Raw genomic sequence first — 23,117 nt, 5'->3', positions numbered from 1 at the left:
AGGTAAGTTATTGCGTCTCCTTGTACTTCAGTTTTCTTGGCTGTAAAATGGAAATAAGGGGGATGATAATAGTAGCTTCCTAGAGTTATGACAATTTCATTATTGGACAACTAGAAAGAGACTATTACAGTGTCTGGCACAGACTGTGGAGCAAAACAATACATTTCACAAAAGGTTCTATTTTGAACTCAAAGGACCGAAGCAGAGGTCAACGGCTATGAGGACACCTCTTCAGTTTGAATCAGTGTCTGCATCTCTGATGTTTGGGATGTCATCCTCTGTTCAAAATGAAGCTAATAGAAGCTTCATTCACCATCAGGCCCTTGGGTTCCAAGTACAAAACAAAGTTACATTCAGAGAAAGAGGATGAGACTTTTTACCTTCATATACAAGTTTTCTATTAAAAAGTCCCTTTCAGTTAGAAGGTGTACCTCTTTCATAATTCAGTAAATTTTGATTTATGAAGGGTTTTTCTTTTTTGAGGTAAACAAAAAGATCCTAAAAATCTCCCTGTACTCTTCGTGTTTATCATAGAGATGAGGCAGAATCAAGGCATCATAGCGGCTATGATGATGAAAATGCTTTCTTTAAGATTTTGGGTTAAATATGTAAGAGTGAGAAGAGTCATCATTTTAAGGAAAAAAATATTTTTTAATAATAAATGGACTATCATTTCTTCATATTTAAATTCAAACCCAGTAAACATGTTAACCTGAAATTAAATAGGTATCAAATGAGATTGGAAATGAGTATGTTTTAAATGTATATAGTTAAGCAGACACTGAACTTACGGCTCAACTGAATAGTGAGAGGTGTGTTATGGAGCAGTGCTTCTCAACCTGAGATCCCTGGGGGTGCACTTCATCCAAAAACACCATGTTTTACTCAAAGGTAAGTTGTTTAAGATGATATTTTTAGATAAAAAGGTATTTGATGAAATTTTGGCATTTGCTGCTGAGCTGTAAGAGTATAATTCTCCAGTCAATGTTTACATATATGTCTCTGTATAGCTATGTCTACATCTAAACAAATCTATCCATAAAAAATAACAACTAGGAACAAACTTAATACTGAATCACTAGAAAAATGGCCTTAAAATGTAGAAAAAAAGTGAAGATGCAAAAAGTGCTAGCAAAATCAATTATAGAGGAACACAAGATTTAGTTTTGCCACATCTTTTCCAATAATTATATCTTTGTAGATCAAACTAAAATCTGTCTTGAAAACCAAAAGAAATCAACTGAAAAATTATTAGAACAAAGAGAATAAGTAAATTAACATACTACAAAATGAAAATAATTTTCATATATATAAATCATTTAGAAAATATTACTGTGTACAATGATTCCAGTCACAGCATCTCTGAAAAAGATCAAATTCCTTAGAATAAACTAAACAAGAAATACACAAAGTATTACAACCATTCAGCCCTACTAAGGAAACAAAATAAAACTTACTAAAACAAGGGATATAGTATATATATTTCAATAGAAAGATTCCATATTATAAAGACATTAATTCTTAGTAAATACATACATTTCAAAGAGATAATATTTTTAACTTGAAAAATTAATTCTGAAGTTCATTTGGAAGAATATAAATATGAGAAATCTCAGAAATATTAAAAACTAGTAATGAAAACACTTACCCTACAAAATATTTAAACATAAATTACAAAAATAAAAAATAGTATCATGTTGACACAAAAATACAGAGTTAATGAAACAGAAAGAGTAAGGAATTATATCTAAATATATTTGAGAAGTCAGTATATGTGAAAGGCGGCATTTTTTTTTTTTTTTTAACATCTTTATTGGAGTATAATTGCTTTACAATGGTGTGGAAAGGTGGCATTTTAATCCAGTGGGAAAAATATAAGTGGCTAGATATTTAGTGGGGAAATTTGCACATCAACTTCACTGGTTCCAATACGATAAATTCTAGATGAAGGTTTAAAATGCAAGAACAAATAATGAACCAGAAGAAAATTCATTAATATTAAAATAATAGAATTGAAAAGCCTTTTCTATGATGAAACCTAGCAACCATGAAAGAGAAGAATAATCTATTCAATTGTGTATAGTTAAAAAATTATAGTATAACAAGCAAATAAACAACAGACACACACAAACACAAAGGCCATTGCTAAAATGGAGAATATCTTTTAGGCTTATAATAGATGAGGGATTAAACATAGTACTAAACAAACGGTTCTTATTAATCAATAAGGACAAGAGGTGAATGTCAATAGAAAACTAGGCAATGAATGTAATAAAAACTAAAAGCAGCTAATAAATATGTGAAAATCTGGCTAACTTCATTAGTAAGCAAAGAAATACAAATTAAACAACAGGGGTATATCACTTTTGCTTATCAGATTGACAAAGTTCAATAATTATTTTTGCCCAGAATTAACAAGAGTAGAAGGAACTGATATAAGAAATATAAACTGGCATAATCTTCAGGAGGTTGAGGTACAACAATGAGGAGATTAATGGATAAATTAAATTAAAAAAAACTAAGTTCAATATGTTCATCCCTTTGAACCATTTTTTTCCTTGTAAATTTTATTTATTTTTTTAAACCACTTTATTGAGGTATGACTGACATACAGAAAACTGTACATATTTAATGTATAGAATTTGAGTTTGGAGATAAGTATATATCCATGAAACCATCACCACAATCTACGCCATAAACATATGTACCACCTCCAAAAAAGAGGGTAGATCTTATGAAGCTTTTCTTTTTTCCTAGCAACGTATCATAGGGAAATAATTTAACATAGATGTACATAGATGTTTGGTACAGGCTTGTATATAATATAGGAAAACTGGAAATATGTAATAGGAGTTTAGTTATACATTAAGATACAACCATACTATAAAATATCACGTAGCCAATAACACATAAGACTTAGGTCTATACTTATTAACATGGAAAAATGAAATAGATATATACTCCTATTTGTGTGAATATATATTAATATTTATATATATGAATATATAAATATATGTAGGCAAGGACAAAATTGGGATGATATAATGACAATGTTGACCATTATTATCAGATTGTGGGATTAAATGTGATTTCCATTTTCTTATAACTTTACATGCATTCTATTTCTTTCCACAATATACCTGTATTACTTTTATAAATAGAAAAACAAAACTATTTTGATTTTTGAAATTGCTTTGACATGTAAAATGTCATGGATATATTTTACAATAAGGGATCAAATTTGCATTGATATTTTTAAAGGTTATTTAAATTTTCATATAAATCTTAGTATCACTTGCCAATTTCTAATAGTCTGCTGGGACATTGATAAGAGTTGTGTTGAATCTATAGGTTTTTGTGGAGAATTGATATTGTAACAACATTCAGTTTTCTAGCCCATGAATGTGGTACTCTCCATTTATTCAGGTCTTCTTTAATTTCCTTCAGCAAGTGCTTCTTCCTTTCTAACTTTTATGCCTTTATTTTTGTGCCTTTTTGTGTTTGCTACTACCTCTATGATAATGTTGAATAGAAGTACTGAAAGCTATCTTCCTTACTTTGTTCCTAATCTTAAGAGAAACCATTCCTTTTTTTTTTTTTTTCACCATTAGGTTTGATGTTAGCTGTAGGTTTTTTCTTTTTTTATATAGATGTCCTTCATTAGATTGAGCAAGCTCTCTTCTCTTCCTAGTTAACTAAGAATTTTTTATCATAAATGAGTTATCGAATTTTGAAAAATGCTTTTCTGCATCTATTCGGGTGGTCTTGTTATTATTCTTTTAGTATGGTAAATAATATTGATTTTTTTGAACGTTACACCAACTTTCAACTTTTGGGATAAACCCCATTTATATAAAGTGTGTATATATATACACACACACTTATATTTTGTTGGGTTTTGCTAGTATTTGGTAAATAATTTTTCTATTTCATGAGAATTTTTTCTCTGGTTTTTAGATCTCTTGTGATATATTTGTGTAGTGTTACTATGGGTAATAGAGACCTCATAAAATCAGTTGGAAAATATTTCCTTGGCTTCTATTTTTTTTTTTTTTTAATTTTTATTTATTATTTATTTATTATGTTTATTTTTGGCTGTGTTGGGTCTTCGTTTCTGTGTGAGGGCTTTCTCCAGTTGTGGCGAGTGGGGGCCACTCTTCATCGCGGTGCGCGGGCCTGTCACTATCGCGGCCTCTCTTGTTGCGGAGCAGAGGCTCCAGACGCTCAGGCTCAGTAGTTGTGGCTCACGGGCCCAGTTGCTCCGCGGCATGTGGGATCTTCCCAGACCAGGGCTCGAACCCGTGTCCCCTGCATTGGCAGGCAGATTCTCAACCACTGCGCCACCAGGGAAGCTCACTTCTATTTTTTAAAGGGTTGGTGTAGGATTGTTATTTCTTTCTAAAATATTTGATAGAAATTACCAGTGAAACCAACAGAGCCTAGAGTTTTCTTTGACTTACCTGTCAAAACATTCCCACAATTTCCTCTGCATATTTTGAAATATTTAGATAATCTATTTTGTGTGTGTCAGTTTCAGTAATTTGTTTAAGGAATTTGTCTATTTCATCTAAGCTATCAGATTTATTTGCCTGAAGTCATAAAGTTCCCTTATTCTTTTAATGTCTGTAAGCTCTCTAGGTCATCTCTTTCATTCCGGATATTGCTAAGTTGTGAATATCTTTTTTCTTGATAAGTTTAGCTAGAATTTTGTCAATTTTATTGAACTTTTCAAATACAAACTTTTACTTATATTTTCTCATTAATTTCTGTTTTATGCTTATTATTTCTTTCCCTCTATTTGGGTTCAGTTTGCTTTCTCTTTTTTTTTTTTAAACTTCATAGGGTAGAACCTTAGATCACTAATTTTGGACCTTTTTTCTTTAATATAAGCTTTTAAAAGTATAAATATCCCTTCGGGATATTTATACGGGACTGCCATAGCTGCATTTCACAAATTTTAATATAATTTTAAAAGATTATCATTCAGTCAAAAAGTTTTTCAAATTTACTTTGTTGTTTCCGTTGTTGACCTATGGATGGTTTAGTTTTGAGTTAGTTTATTTCCAAGTATTTAGATCTTTTCTAGATTCTTATTGTTTTTTATTTCTAATTTAATTCTGTTGTGGTCAGAGAACAAACTGCAAAATGACAACCTTCTAAAATCTACTGAGACCGTTTTATGGACCACCATACGATCAATCTTGATGACTATTCCATGTGTATTTAAAATAAATATGTACTTGCTGTTTTGGGGTGTTGTGGTCTGCGAAAGTCATGAAGATTAATATGGTTGCTTGTGTTAATAAGGATTGGGAACTTTTTCTAAGTAATTCTATCAGTGACAGAGGTGTGTGTTAAAATCTCCAGATATGTATGTGAATTTATCTATACCTCCCTAAGTTATGTAGGTTCTTGTTTCACATATTTTGAAGTTCTGATATTAAGCAGATGTTCAGTTTCTGATTTATTGAATTTTTTTTTTATCATCAGAAAAAGTCTGTCTTTGTCTCTGGTAATACTTCTTGTCTTTAAGTCACTTTAAATGATTAATATAGCCACTCTAGCTTTTCAAGCTTAATGTTTTCATGGTATATATTTTTCCATTCTTTTATTTTCAACATATTTGTGTCTTTGTAGTTAAGAGCATCTCTTGTAGGTAGCATGTGGTTACATCTAGCTTTTTAATGTCTGATGATATCTGCAATTTCTGCATTTTGTTAGATTGCTTAGTCCATTTAAATAGAATATAATTACTATTATGGTTGCATTTAAGCATGCCATTTTGCTAATCTCTTGAATTCTTTTGCTCCTCTCATTCTCCTGTCTTCTGTTTTAAACAGTTAGATTTTAGTATGCGTTTCAATTCTTCTTTCTGTATTTATTTACATTATTTTTATTTGTTGCTGTATGGATTAGAGTATACCTCTCTAACTTACCACAATTTACTTACACCTTTTAAAGAATTGCTTCAGGCAAAATATATAGTAGCCTTGCAACAGTATATTCTCGTTTATAGCCTCCCCCCACCATCCTTAGTGGAGGGAGGTATAGTGAGTTCTAGACAAAGGGAACAGTGTGTGCAGAGACATGGGAACAATGGAGAACACTCTGTGACTGGGGAATTAAAGTATGTAGTTCAGAATGGCTGGAGCAAAAACGCAAGAGAAATGGAGAGGAAAAGAGGCTGAGTGGTAATTAGGGGAATGATTTACAAGGGGCTTTAAAGTGTGATAAGCTGTTTGCACTTTATCCTGAGGGCAATGGCAAGCCATTAAAGTGGTTTATGCTAAAGAGTGATATGAACGGATTTACATTTGGGGAAGATTAATCTGACTGCAGCATGAAAAATAGACTTGCAGGAGGGGTAACCTTGAAGCTGGAAACTCAGGAAGCTGTTGCATTAATTCAAGCCAGAACAAAGTGGTCTCGAGCAGGGTCATAGGAGTAGGCTTTAGTAAATGGACAGATTCGAGAGGTATTTTGAAACAGAGTAGAAATGCTTTCTTTATGAATTGACTGTGAGGGGTGGAGGAGAAGAGGCAAAGATGATGTCTAGCCCTCTGTCAACTGGATGGGACCTGGTGTCATTCACTGAGATGGCGAGCTTAGCAGTAACAGGATGAGGAATTCCTAGTTCCCACAAATGTGTCCATCACTGGGCCAAGATGTGTGGGCAGATTAATGATTTTCTACTCCTTGAAAATAATATTTTTCAAATTTTTGGGGGGTATTTCTTTGGTAAGGCAGGGAAAATGTACTTTCTATTATAAATTTGATGTTCAAGATAAAAGTTTTATTACGCACTCTGTACTTGTCAGTTTATTTTGACTTATGGTAAAGAATGAGTTATTTTTTATAAATTCCACTGCGGAGTGTAGTCTTTTCTGGCAGAGTTTGTCCAATCTACATATCACCAGTTACAGAAGGAGATAACTGACATCCTAGTTCTGATTTATTTTAGTAATGTTTTGGGGAAAGGTTATTTTATTGCTTGGATCCCTTAATCGGGCTCTACGTCCAACATGGAAATGACAGTATCTAATTCAATCATGGCTGCAACTTAACCAGAAAGGAGTTCAACTAAAGGTGGATAGAAGCAAGTATCTTTTTCCTTAAAAAATTTGGTACTTTTGGTTCCAAAGTGAAGGACCATCACAAAGAAGGATGGATAAGGGCTCAGCAAGCAGGCAGCAGAAGAGCTCCCTTCTGGTCTGGACAGCTCCCTCATTCTACCTCTGTCTTTCAACTAAGCAGAAGTAGATAATATGGGGCCATATCTCATCATAGTTCTTTGATGTGGTTTGGAAACTGTGTAGGAAGGTTGTGCTTTATTATTCTCATCACAATATTTCTTCGTTTTAGTCTAGAAGGGCAAACTGCTGACTCCATTTAGCTTCCACTGTCAGCGGAAGTCCTGTAATCAAAACTTTCTCTTAATGTCTGACTGTGACCACGGTTTGAAAAGATGAACTTCATTTCATTATGAATAAAGCTGGAAACTAAAATCCATAGGAAGCCGACTAAGCCCTTTCTATTAATTCTGATCAAAGGGACTCTCAGGTGCAATGATGAGTACGTTTTTAAACCTAGTGTGTGAAGTTGGATATTTTCATACTTCAACTTTTTGTGTGCTGAGTGTATTTTACAACTCATTCTATTAAAGCATGAAACAAAAAAAAAAAAACCTAAAGGACTTAAGGAAGCAATGGAAAAATAGAAACAATATTTGGACACAAATACGTGGCTCAAATTCTGAGTTTGACATTTGTTAGACATGGGACATGGGTAAGCTGATACCATCAGTGATTCTCGTTATCTTCTATGTTAATTTGTGGTAATAAAGCCGGATAAATATGAGGATTAAAGATGGTGTATGTAAGGTGACTAGCACATAAATAGCTGCCATTATTGTAAATTTTTAATGGGATAATGGTTTGGTTTGTTGAAACAGTATCTGTCAGAAGGCATGGCAAAGAAGACATGGATTTCCTCTGAGGACAGATTTGGAAGATACTGGAGAAGGAAATCCTCAAAAGGATGATACAGTGATAAAGAGAAAAGGAGAGTTTAAAACAGCCATCATTTAAAAAAACAAAAAGAAACATAAGAAAGAAAAGAAAGAGGTTATGGTGGTTGTATGTTGTTTAAAAAGAAAGCTTAGAAGAGAAACAGCTGCTTTGATGATTGATAAGGTAATGATAAATTTCTTAGCCTGGGAATTCTATGATTAATTTAGTTTTCTGACTGGCAACTGAACAAGGGCACAAAACAATAAATGGATAGCACAGAAATCTCTTTAAACCTTCACACTACCAAATGATAGGTTCATTTGTTTATTTATTTCCAGTAAATCTATTTCCCAAATGGAGAGATGTGGGTGATGAGGGAGGTAAGGTGGGGAAGAAAAGAAAGTAGAGGATTTAATGAAAAAAAGTGTCCAAAATATGTCTGAGATGGTAACTTCCAGGTTTCTAAAACCACAAATTCATAAATACTGGTCTGTGCCCAAATCAGATACTGAAGAGTTGTGAAAGTTGTATAAGACATTTGAAAACCAAGAGAAATCAATTTTAGTGTAAGTCTTGAAAGTCACCAGGGTTACCTAAGTTCTTTGAAGGACCTGAGTGAACTTGAGATTGAACCCCAAAGTCCCTGACCTGGCAGGAAACATTGGACTTGAACTGTTTTTCTGCAAAATAAAAATTATCCTTCTATGTGATCCCTAATTACCCTCCAAAGTATTGTATTTTTACCTTTTTCTCTCTACTCATTTTTGATAGGGAGGAAAGGGAAACTTTCAATATCAAGACTCTTCTTTAACATTCAAGGGGGAAATGGAAACAGCCAACATGAAAGCCAGGTTTGGAAGGCATCTGATGTGTCTTATATTTTTAAAACAAAACTCTCAAATGTAATGATAATATTACTTAGTGGCTCTTGCAGGTAGTTAAACAGCTATCCACCATTGTAGATACCTCTCAATTAATCATATGCAGATGACCAATTCTGTAAATAGCTAAAGATAGCATTTTGATCTTGAGTTACTTGGATAGAGACTGTTAGATGCTTGCAATTATCATTTGATTTATAGTCTATATAGATAATGTGAGATTCTATCTGTATGAAAATTAGCTGTTAATGTGATTTAATGCAATGAAATTTATGTGAAATGATCATACAACTAGTAAACTGAACAAGCAGGACTCATGGATGTCATCACATAGCATCTTAAATTTTACCCTCTGTTTTCCCCTTATAGTTAATTCAGAAGGGGTAAGGAGATCAGGAAAGTTCTTATTTAACTAGAACCATCATAGATAACTTAATGTTCTCTGGGACTTGTAGATTTTAAAGCTGATCCCTTTTATGTGGCAATTTCTGGGGCTCCTTGGGAGCCACAATAAAGGGATATCTCATTCGTAGTTCCCTTGACCTGGATGAGTCAGTCTCTATTCTGGTTTGTTGAGAAGTCATCCCACAGTCCCCAGGAATATTCACCTCCAGCTAATGTTTGCTGAGGTCCCATTATCCTCCTACATGGCATTATAGTAGAGGACCTAAGACACCGTCCTTACTGGCTTTCTCATGCATGTTGCCCTCATTTGGCATGGGGAAAACTCATTTGCCCAGTAAAAACCGCCACCAATGTAGCAAAATCCCAATACAGCAGCAACTTCCTTTACTGTGCCACAGAGAGGCTATCTAGTTTAACAATTGTTCTTTAGATTTCCCAGGAAGAAGGCAGACTGGTCATGGTGTGCCCTTAACTACAGTGGAAGACTCTGAAGGATTCCACAAAGCCTGTTGAAGCACTTACCTCTTGACTTGAGGAGAAGGTGGAAGTACCCTTCTTGCCTGTGAGTCATTTGCCTAAGATTATATAGCCCTAGTCAGTAATGGAGCCAGTATTTCTGTGCATTTTTTTACTTCAAAGGCAGAGTTCTTACCATTTACCCTGTACTTCTTCCATCCTTTCTCATACATTTTCACTAAATACAATTCATCTCAAATAGATGATAGCAACTATAACTATTAAAAAGATTTTTTTAAATAGTAATGCTTTAAAAAAAAAAAAAACAGAGAAAAACATAAAATTCCCTCATCTTCCCTCTGAGCTATACTTTGGTATCTTTTTTCATGGTTCTGAAACAGCTTTCCACTGGACTGTATCTACTTCAAAACATGAGTTCATTTTGTATTCAAGTGACTAGTAAACAATTAGTAAAGCTTGTCCTAAGTCATTAATTAGTAGTTTCTGTTTAATCTTTCCTGAAACTGGAGCGCCCTCTGTTCTTGTGTTTATTTTGATCTCTTTGAAATGCAAATCATTTGCTCTTCTGCTATAGTTCTGAGTCTCCTTTTGGCCTACATAGAAATATTTGGACATACAGAATATGCCTGTTCTACTTAAATCTTTTACAGATGAAAATGGTTTTTGTCTAGCTTTGAGATGTGTCTCTTTGAAATTAATATTATTAAATATAGGGTAGTTGGCTTAAGATGCCTGATGGCCTCACAAATATATTATGTAGTGCTCCAAATCTGTAAGGCAGTATAAGGTAATGGCTAAGAGCATAGGTATGCAACAATAAAAATGTGTTTAAATCTTAGCCCTTTCTTAGTGTCAGTTTTCTTACCTCTAAAATGGGAGTAATTGTAACTAACCTACTGGGTTATTGTGAGAATAAAACGTGAGAGTGTATATGAAGTCGGATCTCCATACATGTTAACTAATATTATTATTATCATTATTATTTAGAGAAAGGAAATATTACAAATGATATCTCCTAGACATCTAAAATCTCCATTGAAGGGAGTACTTACAACCTTTCCTGATTAAATAGTCACTTTCAGGGACAGGCGATCTGGAAGCACTGGATTAGTTTATTAAGGTAGATATTAATGTCTGTTAAGTATCTCATATTACAAATGAGAAAACTGAGGTAACCACAACCCTGGGCAAAAATCCCTATTAATAAGTTACTTAAACCCCTCTGATGATAGAGTTAGGAAAAGCTCTAAAATAAGTACCTCACTATGGAGTGAAGAAAAGGTTGGCTGCCTTTCTGTGGTAATTACTCAGTCCTCAAGATCCACCCAGGCCAATCTCTATGAAATGTGTGACCACAGAGGACCACTTCTCTCTTTCATAAGATTATTAAATTTTACTTGGGAAAATGAGATCAAATGGAGAAGAATTCTGTTAAGTAGTTTCCCTTTCAGATTCTTGAATCTTATCGATTATTCTATGAAAAACTGGACTTTTTCAAGTGTGGGTATCATAAATGGAGGGGAATCTCTCTGGAGATTACCTGATTTTAATTAGTTGGTGCTGACAACACCTAGACATTTTTTTTAAACATCTTTATTGGAGTATAATTGCTTTACAATGGTGTGTTAGTTTCTGCTTTATAACAAAGTGAATCAGCTATATCCCCATATCTCCTCCCTCTTGTGTCTCCCTCCCACCCTCCCTATCCCACCCCTCTAGGTGGTCACAAAGCACTGAGTTGATCTCCCTGTGTTATGCAGCTGCTTCCCACTAGCTATCTATTTTACATTTGGTAGTGTATATATGTCCATGCCACTCTCTCACTTCATCTCAGCTTATCCTTCCTCCTCCCTGTGTCCTCAAGTCCATTCTCTACATCTGAGTCTTTATTCCTGTCCTGCCCCTAGGTTCTTTAGAACCATTTTTCTTTTTTTTTTTTACACTCCATATATATGTGTTAGCATACGGTATTTGTTTTTCTCTTTCTGACTTACTTCACTCTGTATGACAGACTCTAGGTCCATCCACCTCACTGTAAATAACTCAGTTTCGTTTCTTTGTATGGCTGAGTAATATTCCATTGTATATATGTGCCACATCTTCTTTATCCATTCATCTGTTGATGGACACTTAGGTTGCTTCCATATCCTGGCTATTGTAAATAGAGCTGCAATGAACATTGGGGTGCATGTGTCTTTTTGAATTATGGTTTTCTCAGGGTATATGCCCACTAGTGGGATTGCTGGGTCGTATGGTAGTTCTATTTTTAGTTCTTTAAGGAACCTCCATACTGTTCTCTGTAGTGGCTCTATCAATTTACATTCCCACCAACAGTGCAAGAGGGTTCCCTTTTCTCCACACCCTCTCCAGCATTTATTGTTTGTAGATTTTTTGATGATGGCCATTCTGACTGACACCTAGACTTTTTAAAAGCTGTTCAGACAAGATAGCTGTTTTAAATCCCATGAGGAACACTCTGGAAATGAACAAATATAAATTTCTTCCAGCTTTTGTAACAGATAAGCCCTAATCTCAGTGGCTTAAACCAGTATTTTATTAGTTCTGTTTCAAGAAAACACCGAGGGACTTGTGCCTGTGTATTTTGTGGCTCCACACTCTTCTAGAGCTTTCTTTCAAGTCTTTGCCATTCCATATGGAAAAAGACAAAGAGGATTATGGATAAGAGGTTTTCATGAACCAGACCTGACAATAGCACTCGTAATTTTTGCTGTTATTTCATTCGCCAGAACTCAGTCATGTGGGTACACCTATGCATGGGAGGCTGGGAAATGAAGTTTAGCTACGTGCCTATGAGGAAGAGAAAATAGGCTTGGTAAGTAGCTAGCTATTCTCTGACAATATATAGATAGATAGAAAGTATCAATCTATACGCATGGTTATATTTTAAGCTTCTATTGTTTATTTATAAGTTATTCCAGAAGGGATTTAGGCATCTGGAAAATTACTTTATCATCTATCTAAAATATTATTGATGGAATTTTACATTCAGCTGTTTTTTTGTTTTACATATTGGAGAAATAAATACAATCATATCTCTCCACATAAAGGTTTAAATTTGGTGCTTATTGATATAACCATCTTTGCCAGATAGAGAGTTGCATCTAATATTTCCATTTACGTGCCTATTCTGTTAAGAATACTAAAAGTCATACTAATAATGCTAATAATGACTTAACCAAGTATACTAAGTATAACTAAGGCTAATTAGTACAACTAGGTGTAACTAAGTCATTATTAGATTCCTGGGTGATAGGAATTTTATCACTTTTCTAGCTACTTTGTAGATGAGAAAATGAAGGCAAATGAAGCTTTTATTTTAAAGCTATAAAGCAAAAAAGCTAAGCAAGAACATGTAATTTTTATATCTCAAGACACTTTTAATAGATTTTTGCCTCTAACTTTAGTAGATACTTGAGGACTTTATTTTAGCAACTGATGGCTGCCAAATGATTGCTTGAATTTCCTCCAGAAAAGAGTGGGAAACTACCCAAAAAGAAAGTATAATTCAATTCAACTCAATAAACACATTATAAGTACCTTGTATGTTCAAGGCAGAGAGCTGGGGACATAGAGTTAATACAATTCTTGTTCTTAAACAGTTAATAGTCTAGTAGGGAAACTGTCCAGTAAACAAATTAATGATTCAGTTTTCCCAAATTAGAATCAAATTACAACTTTAAACAAAGATGCATTTTACTACATTATTTAATATGTTAAAATATTACATAAAACAATGTCCAGTCATGGAGAAATAATTACATTATCTGTAATTCATCTCCTTAAACTGATTATTATGCAGGAATTAAAATCATGGTTATAAGAGATATTTAATAACTTGGAAAATTTTTACATGTAAAAATGTTAAGTAAAAAAAGTAGGATATAAATTTGTATCTATACTATGAATATAATTATAGGAAAATAGCCTTATGCATCAAACAAAAGATTGAAAAGAAATACACCAAAATTTTAAGTGTCAGAATAAATACCCATTACTTGTAGCAACAGTCTATCAATTGTGGGATTTTTTTTGTTTATTTGTCTTTGTTTAAAAAATGTTTTCAACGTGCATTACATTCCTTTGAAAAAATGAACAGAACATAAAAATATAATGAAAGCCTTTTGAAATTCAATCACAACAAGCCTCTGTTCTAGTGGATAACTGATATATAGACATGAACTGCTATAGCTTTTACTTAATCGGCCACATTATCAAGTTAGGAAAGAAGGCAGGTCCCCTTTTTGGTTACTCTTTCTATTTTCCCTGTCAATGTTATAGTGCTCTATAACTACCTTATGATTTCCTACCATATATTATGTATGTACATGTCGTATCTTCTCTCCTAGAATCGATGCTCTTTGAATTGACATCCAAGGACCTTAATGGAATAGCAGTTCTCAACCATGGTGCCTCCAAACCACAAATCTAGGGTAAGTCAGTGGAAAAGGACTCAAGTCATAGATGTTAGAAAGGGAACTACACATAAGCCTCAGCCCATGTGATCTGTGCAGTAGCTCTTTTCATACATGAATATGCCTATTTGTGTCCTGAAGGAAAATCTTGTGCTCAACACGGTATCTTGCCCAAAGCATGGTATCCCTTTATTAACATGTCCTAAGAACCAGAGCACAATGTTTCCAGATGCCAGTCTTTTGTTACCATAGCATGAGTTTTGTTAAATCAGTGTGTTATGTGCACTATTATTTAAATCAACTCATTTTTAAAACCTAAATACCCTAAAAGTAAAAATTTACCATACCATTTTAAATGGAAAACCAGGATGGAAAGTAGTAAGTGGGAAATAATTTTAAAAACATAAATAATGGAAACAAAATAATATTACATTCTAGCTAAAATTTCTTATCTTCCAAGGCTCTGAGCCAGAGACCACATCTCCATTTGGGACAATGGTCAGGTTTGGAGAGGTCTTAAAACCGAGTCTTCCTCTTCCTTGTAATCAGAAGATTGACAGTAAACTCAAAAGGGAATAACTTTATCCTCATTAATTCAGGGTCACTCAACTTTTTGTACCTGCTAAAATCAGAGGATCGCATTGGAATGCATCCCACACATTGGGAAATAGGCAACAAGCTTTTCACTTCCGATATTTCAGTTAGAATGCTGTAGGAGCAATGAGACAGAAAGGATGATTTCAGAGTCAGATACCTGACAAACGCTGGAATAGGGACGTGCACTCAAGCCCTCTGTCTACACTCTCAACATTCTCTAACTCGCATCTCCTTCCTCTAATACCCTCTCCTCTCCGTTGAAGCCCTGGGCATCTATTTTCATCTTATTGCTTGGCATCAGTTGCTGTTGATAGAGTATTCATGAATATTCCATCCTTCAACTGAGTTATTTCTAATGAGGGATCAGAGAAATCACAACTCAATTTCTTGTTTATTTCTTTCCATTGAAAATATATACACAGGGCTGAGAACTTAGTTTATATATACATATATACATGTGTGTGTTTTAGATTGAGTTGGTATCTGTGTGTCTCCTTGGAGATTACACATACATATTATTTATGTTTAAGACGCACTATATATACATCATGGATACATGTGTGTATCTATCTATAGATATATACACATATTAAGGAGGCTTACATATGTTTGCCAGTTTATTTATATTTTGGTAAACATTTCTGGAATCATAGGGAATCACATCTTAAATATTATATTTACCTTTATGCAATATACATGCCAATTATCTTCATTTGGATAAACTGTGTCGCAAGAAAACCAATAAATGGCTCAGCAAACTGAGATTTTTTTTTATGACTAAAAATGAAGGTGAAAAACAGATAAGGTATGAAAGAGCTCAGAGAGTATAAAACAGCATGCATAAGGAAATAATTCTACAAATTCTAAATTTGTTTCATGGAAAGTAATGTCATTCAAGGTTTTAAATCAGCCAATTCAGGGGTATAATTCATAGGTTATGTTTATGTGAACCTTTGGTTGACTATTTAAAACCAGGTGAAATCTTAATTTGGTTTTCAGATAAGACCACTGTGATTTAAACTAGGCCAGTTAGTACCTAATAATGTGGGTCCAGAGAAAAGGCAATTTTAACAATTTATAGGCCTTAAGTATCCCCCCATATTACATTTCAAAATGATGACAATTAAAATATTTATTAGATGCTTACTTTATATGCATTATATTATTTAGTTGTCAAAATAACCTCCCTCTGAGATAAGAACTGTTCTTGTTACCATTTTCTATAGACAAGAAAACTGAGTCTCTAGGTTAAATTTACTCATCCAAGGTGGCGCAGCAAAGAAGTGGTACAAGTGATATTTAAACTAAGGTCTCTGTGGTTCTAAAGCCCTAGTGACACTGGTAAAAACAACCCTGGGTGGTAGGTGGTATTATTCCTATTCTCTTGGTAGAATATGCAATTGAGCCTTAAGGAGAGCTGAGCAGCCAGGTCAAGGCCATTCTTGTAGCAAGTGGCAGGGCAAGGATCCTAACCCAGCTCTGTCATTGACTCCAAAGCCTAGCTGGGCCTCCTCTGCCCATCTTTGAAAAAATGTAGGTCTGCCATAGCAGAGAAACAAAGAACTGCTATTTTTCAACATATTTTATGAATTACATAAGCAGCATTTATTATATAATTGGTCTTAGCTTTTCTAAGGCCCCATGTTCTCAGCATGGCAAAACCCAAGGTTGGGGGGAGGTACACCTGTGTCCACTCTGGTGATCTAGGTTTTATACAGGTAGAGTGACCATAGAGGATACCACCCAAACTGGGACACTCCTGTGAAGGGGTGGGTGCACTATTCATAATATTCTGGGCAACAGGTAAAAAACATGAACTGTCCCAGTCAAAGGAGGCATTTGGCCACTATCCCGGGAGCATGTAGATTTCCCTCCTGATGGTCACAGGCTGGTGTTTCCCTTGGTTCAGGGGTTCTGTTACAACTATTCTTCCCCTGGATGCTGATCTCAAAACTGAGTTCTTTCAACATCAATATGACGAAAAATATCTTTTGATCTTAATTGATTGATCTAGTTTTAGGAAAAAATTGTCTAAGATTAAGTAAATGGTCTGGGGTTAGAACTGAGCAAATTCTCCTGACTTTTGAGGGCTACGCTATCTTTACAGCCAGGGGACTGGAACAGTAAGAAGTTACCCTAAGTAAACAACATTGATTTTTGTGTTCTGTTTTTGCTCTGGGAAGAGCGATGCTTTTGACTTCTATTAAACCTGAGGAAATATTGCCTTTGACTCTCAGTCCTTGTTCTGAACTCCAGTGTGAGAAATTTGTACAGTGGACTGTGCTATTTTCTATCAAAAATGTTATAATGGGAAGCCAAGTTCAAAGACTTGGAATTGGCAACCAGTTATCAAGAAATCAGGCATAATGGTATGCTATGGAAACAGACACATCATGAAAATAGCTGACATGGAAAGGGAATAGGAAATTTTGGACAATCTTACCTGACTCCAATGCCCAATCTTGCAACTGGGGAGAAGTATGTTAACCATGGCACGTAAACTCAGGGAGTCTCAGTTTCATAATGTCAAGGATAATATCTCTACCTTTCAACTATTCGTTGAGATTTTTAAATTAAATTAAGTACATAGAGTAGTTGGCAGATAGGAAGCCCTTACCAAATCTTGGTTCTCTCCTCATTTTACTTAAAGTAGCAAAGTCACACTCCAAGTTCTATATAACAAGACTGTTTAACTGTATTTTTCACATCATCAATCATATAAAGTCACAAGCTCTCTTTCTTTTCTCTTCCCTTATCTTTCTTTAGTCCTCCCTCCCTCTTTTTCTCATTCCATCTTCCTCCTTTCTTCCTACTCTCCCTTACCCCTTTCCCATCGTATTCAAACAAAGACTTAAGGTGGCCAAAGTATTATAAAATGTGACCTCCTGCACACAAAAAATAATTTGATGGAATTAGAAATTTGACCTTTCAAGAATTCATCATTATCAAAATAATTAACCATTTAATTAATCATATGTCAAGTTTGTTTATAAGACCTTTTGGGAAGGATTTCAAAGACCACATCTCTTACAAAGCTAACACTTAAAGAATGTGCAAACTGAGGACAACATTTTTCCTCTGGAGAATAAAATTCTCTATAGCAAATAGACACATGAATATTAACTTTAGATAAAATGCTCTTCAAATTTAGTTTGATTCCTTAAAGACAAATAAAAAATATTAGAATATGTACATATTTAAGTCCTTTACTATCCTTAGATGGAAACTTCAATGTTAGTGTTCATGTTTTTTTTTATTCTTTTCTTTGACACTTTCCCCATGGGACTTCAATAATGGGTCCTGGAATGGAACAAAAGTCACAGAAAGATTTATAAAAGGGGAATGAAGGTATGTAGGTAAAAGAAAGAGAAGAAAGTTGAATAATCAAACTCTTTTGTCTTGGTTTAGGAGATGGTGAGGACATCTAAGGATTTATTGTATGAATATAATTTTCCAGTACTTTTTAGCATCAGCAGCTGGGTTCTGGTAATTGAACTCTGATTACTGCATAAAGAAGTGAAAAATAGATGTTAATTAGATAAAATTGTCTGAAGAGAATAGCAATGTTTAGGAAACCTGGGACACGAGAAAGGCTTTCTTCAAGTTTGTTTAACAAGGGAAAGTTTCCCCTCTTCATCCTAATCCTCCTTTCTCTATCTTCTCAAAAATCCTCCTCAGAGTCCTCTAACAACCTGTCCTGAACAAGTCAATGCTCCACTGTACAGAGTCTGGGATAACACTGACCTGTCCAGTGATGGAAACCTTGGGATTTGAATGTGGCACACCACCACCACCAATCTACAATCTCTTCACCAGCGAGGCCAATTTAAAGAATAAAAGGCCTTACTGTCTTTCATCCAAGTAGAAATTTTGGGGTATTCCAGATGAGAGCGCTGACTTTGTATATTCCGGACCAGTGAAAATGAAGGTCCCAGGCTGCTATGTTGGGGATGCAGGAGAGAGGCTACTCCGAGCTGCTATCCTCTGCGACAATGCCATCTGGGTCCCTTTACAGTCTTCCTGGGATTGAGGTCAACAGCTCCAATTGAAAACCTTTTATTTCTCTGCACTCTTTTATTAGGAGTCATCACAGGTCTCTATAGAGAAAGCTTTTGGGTGGGTTTTGAGTGCTGGGGGACCTGTGTAGTTTTGTAGAAGGATAGGACTGCGTGGAAACAGAAGGCAGAGTCAGCTTCCTATTAAGTCACCAAAGGCCTGCAGGTACTATTTATTGGGATAACGGAAAAGTCCTTGACAAACCTGTAACACCATCCACACAAGGCCAGTCACCATGACTGTGTTCCTTGCCACATAGTATTGCATGCTTTTATTCAGGGATTATCAGAACAGTAAAAGTTCCCAGAATAAAAGCACTATTCTTCCTGTTTACTGAATGTAATTTTTGACCATTGATAGTTGGGTTTCACAAACAGGGAGTAGGTAATTAAAATATCATTAAATGCATCTGATTTACTCAAAAGTTGAAACTGCAGCCATCATTAAGGTGAGTGAAGAGAAAGTTAATTTCTTATCACTTTAGGGGTAAAAAGAGTCAATAGGAGAAATATATGAATACTATTCTCAGCCTAATTGGGGAATTCCAAGCCTATTTAATGCTGGAAAATCCCAAAATGCTACTTGTGTTTTGGAAATATTTGCTGTAAGAGTCAAAGATGGGAGATTTAGAAACACTGTGATAACTTATAAAATCTGCCCCAGACACACTCAACATACTTCATTTTGTTGCCAGAGAAGTTATTAAATATCTAGACTTCTGATCTGCATTCTAGGACTATAAGAATAAAGACCTGGGGACACTTTTTCTTCGTCATGGGTTTAGCTTTGGGGACTCTGACTACAGAAATATTTAGATAATAGCAAAGGGATGAGAGATAAATTCTGTGTGCCTAATCCACATTTTTGGTTACTGGCAAGAATTCAGTGATTAGAGTTAAGAAGTCAATACTGTGATTAACTCTCTACTTAATGTGCCAGTCTTAGTAACATACTATTTAAAATATCTTTCTTTTTAAAAGTGCCCTTTAAGGAAAATGTGTGTGTTTGGTTCAGGATACCTGACCTACTGGAATAGTGGTGTGCTGGTAAATGTTTAACAGCCAGTTTTCCAAAAGAAAAAAGTTCCCTGTTTTCTAGCCATTACTGATTTCTGTGGTGTAAATACTCCCACTAAAGCCCATCTCTACCTGACATGATATCAGCATATTTATATCAGCATATTGATAATTTTTTGTGAAAAATTATCAATTGACTCTTGCAAAACTGGTACAATTTGGATCCAACACACATAGTAACTGAAACCTACCACTTTGAATTAAATAACTTCATATATATTAACTAGGGCAGTATTTTATATATCGTATATAATTTTGTATATAAACTTTATGTGATCAAATGTGGTAACAAATTCCCTGTATTTAAAAAAATTGTTATTGACTGGAGGGTGGAGAGACAAGATGGCAGAGTAGAAGGACTTGAGCTCACCTCCTCTCACGAAAACACCAAAGTCACAACTAACTGCTGAACAAACCATCAACAAAAAAAGACTAGAACCTACCAAAAAAGATATTCTACATCCAAAGACAAAGACGAAGCCATAATGAGATGGTAGGAGGGGTGCTTTCATGAGAAAACCAAATCCCGAACCCACCACGTGGGTGACCCACAAACTGGAAAACAACTATATCACAGAAGTTCTCCCGCAGGAGAGTTCTGAGCCCCATGTCGGGCTCCCCAGCCTGGGGGTCTGGCATAGGGAAGAAGAACTCCCAGAGCATTTAGCTTTGAAGGCAAGTGGGGCTTGAGTGCAGGAACTCCACAGTACTGGGGGAAGCAGAGACTCCACTCATGGAGGGTGCACACAAGTTTTATATGCACTGGGCCTCAGGGCAAAGCAGTGACTCCATAGGAACCTAGGCCAGACCTACCTGTGGGTCTTGGAGGGTCTCCTGGGGAGGCAGGGGATGGCTGTGGCTCACTGGACACTGGTGGCAGAGGCCCCAGGTAATATTAATCGTTGTGAGTTCTCCCAGAGGTCTCCATTTTGGCACTGAGACCTGGCCCTGCCCAACAGCTTGTGGGCTCCAGTGTTGGGCCGCTTCAGGCAAAACAACCAACAGGGTGGGGACACAGCCTCACCTACCAGCAGACGGGCTGCCTAAAGTTGTCCCGAGCCCACAGCCACCTCTAAACACACCACTTGACATGGCTCTGCCCACTAGAGGGACAACAGCCAGCTCCACCCACCAGGGGGTAGGCACCAATCATTCCCACTAGGAAGCTTGCACAAGCCCCTGGACCAACCTTACCCATCAGGGGGCAGACATCAGAAACAAGGGGAACTACAGTTCTGCGCCTGCAGAATGGAAACCACAAACACAGAAAGTTAGTTAGACAAAATGAGATAGATAGCAGAGAAATACATTCTAGATGAAGGAACAAGATGAAACCCCAGAAGAACAACTAAGTGAAGTGCAGATAGGCAATCTACCTGAAAAAGAATTCAGAGTAATGATAAAAAAGATGATCCAAGATTTCGGAAAAAGAATGGAGGCACGGACTGAGAAGATACAAGAAATGTTTAACAATGAGCTAGAAGGTTTACAGAACAAACAAAAGGAGATGAACAATACAATAAATGAAATGAAAAATACACTAGAAGGAATCAATAGCAGAGTAAATGAGGCAGAAGAACGGATAAGTGACCTGGAAGACAGAATGGTGGAAATCACTGCCATGGAACAGAATAGAGAAAAAAGAATAAAAAGAAATGAGGACAGTCTCAGAGACCTTTGGGACAACATTAAACACAACAACATTCACATTATAGGGGTCCCAGAAGGAGAAGAGAGAGAGAAAGGACCTGAGTAAATACTGGAAGGGATTGTAGCCAAAAACTTTCCTAACATGGGAAAGGAAACACTCAAGTCCAGGAAGCACAGAGATTCCCATACAAGATAAAAACCAAGGAGGAACATGCCAAGACACCTATTAATCAAATGGACAACAATTAAAGACAAAGAGAAAATACTAAAACAACAAGGGAAAAGCAACAAATAACATACTAAGGGAATCCCCATAAGGTTATCAGCTGATTTTTCAGCAGAAGCTCTGCAGGCCAGAAGGGAGTGGCAGGATATTTTTAAAGTGATGAAAGGGAAAAACCTACAACCAAGATTACTCTACCCAGCAAGACTCTCATTCAGACTTGACGGAGAAATCAAAAGCTTTACAGACAAGCAAAAACTAAGAAAATTCAGCACCACCAAACCAGCTTTACAACAAATCCTAAAGGAACTTCTCTAGGTGGAAAAGAAAAGGCCACAACTAGAAACAAAATTACAAATAGGAAAGCTCAATGGTAAAGGCGAACATACAGTAAAGGTAGGAAATCATCCACACCACAAATATGATATCAAAACCAGAAACTGTGAGAAGAGGAGAGCACAAATGCAGGATATTGGAAATGCATTTGAAATTAAGAGACCGGCAACTTAAAACTATGTATCTATATCTATATCTATATATATACCTATATCAAAACCTCATGGTAATCACAAGCTGAAAATCTACAATAGATATACACACAAAAACGAAAAAGCAATTGAAACACAACACTAAAGATAGTCATCAAATCACAAAATAAATGAAAGGAAACAAAAGCACGATGATGCAAAACCTATGGGATGCAGCAAAAGCAGTTCTAAGAGGGCAGTTTATAGCAATACACTTTTACCTCAGGAAATAAGAAAAACCTCAAATAAACAACCTAACCCCACACCTAAAGCAAGTGGAGAAAAGAGAACAACCAAACCCAAAGCTAGTAGAAGGAAAGAAATCATAAACATCAGAGCAGAAATAGAGACAAAGAAAACAATAGAAAAGATCAATGAATGTAGAAACTGGTTCCTTGAAAAGATAAACAAAATTGGTAAAACTTTAGCAAGACTCATCAAGAAAAAAAAAGGGAGAGTACTCAAATCAATAAAATTAGAAATGAAAAGGAGAAGTTACAATGGACACTGCAGAAATACAAATGATCATATGAGACTACTACAAGCAGCTATACACCAACAAAATGGACACCCTAGAAGAAACAGACAAATTCTTAGAAAGGTGCAATCTTCCAAGACTGAACCAGGAAGAAATAGAAAACATGAACAGACCAATCATGACTACTGAAATTGCAACTGTGAATAAAAACCTTCCAACAAACAAAAGTCCAGGACCAGGTGGCTTCACAGGCGAATTCTATCAAACATTTAGAGAAGGGTTAACACCTATCCTTCTGAAGCTAT

The 23,117-nt window shown here is 35.5% G+C and overlaps 1 protein-coding gene across 2 annotated transcripts in view; it reads right to left on the bottom strand.

Moving 5' to 3' along the window:
• Positions 1-23,117, bottom strand: part of LINGO2 (leucine rich repeat and Ig domain containing 2) — a 1,241,515-nt gene that overhangs the window by 2,728 nt on the left and 1,215,670 nt on the right. The gene's annotated exons all lie outside the window — the stretch shown is intronic.

This window comes from Balaenoptera acutorostrata, chromosome 6, assembly GCF_949987535.1.
Source record: "Balaenoptera acutorostrata chromosome 6, mBalAcu1.1, whole genome shotgun sequence".
Lineage (NCBI taxonomy): Eukaryota > Metazoa > Chordata > Mammalia > Artiodactyla > Balaenopteridae > Balaenoptera > Balaenoptera acutorostrata.
Note: the sequence above shows the minus strand (reverse complement) of the source record. Positions and strands in the feature narration are given on the sequence as shown.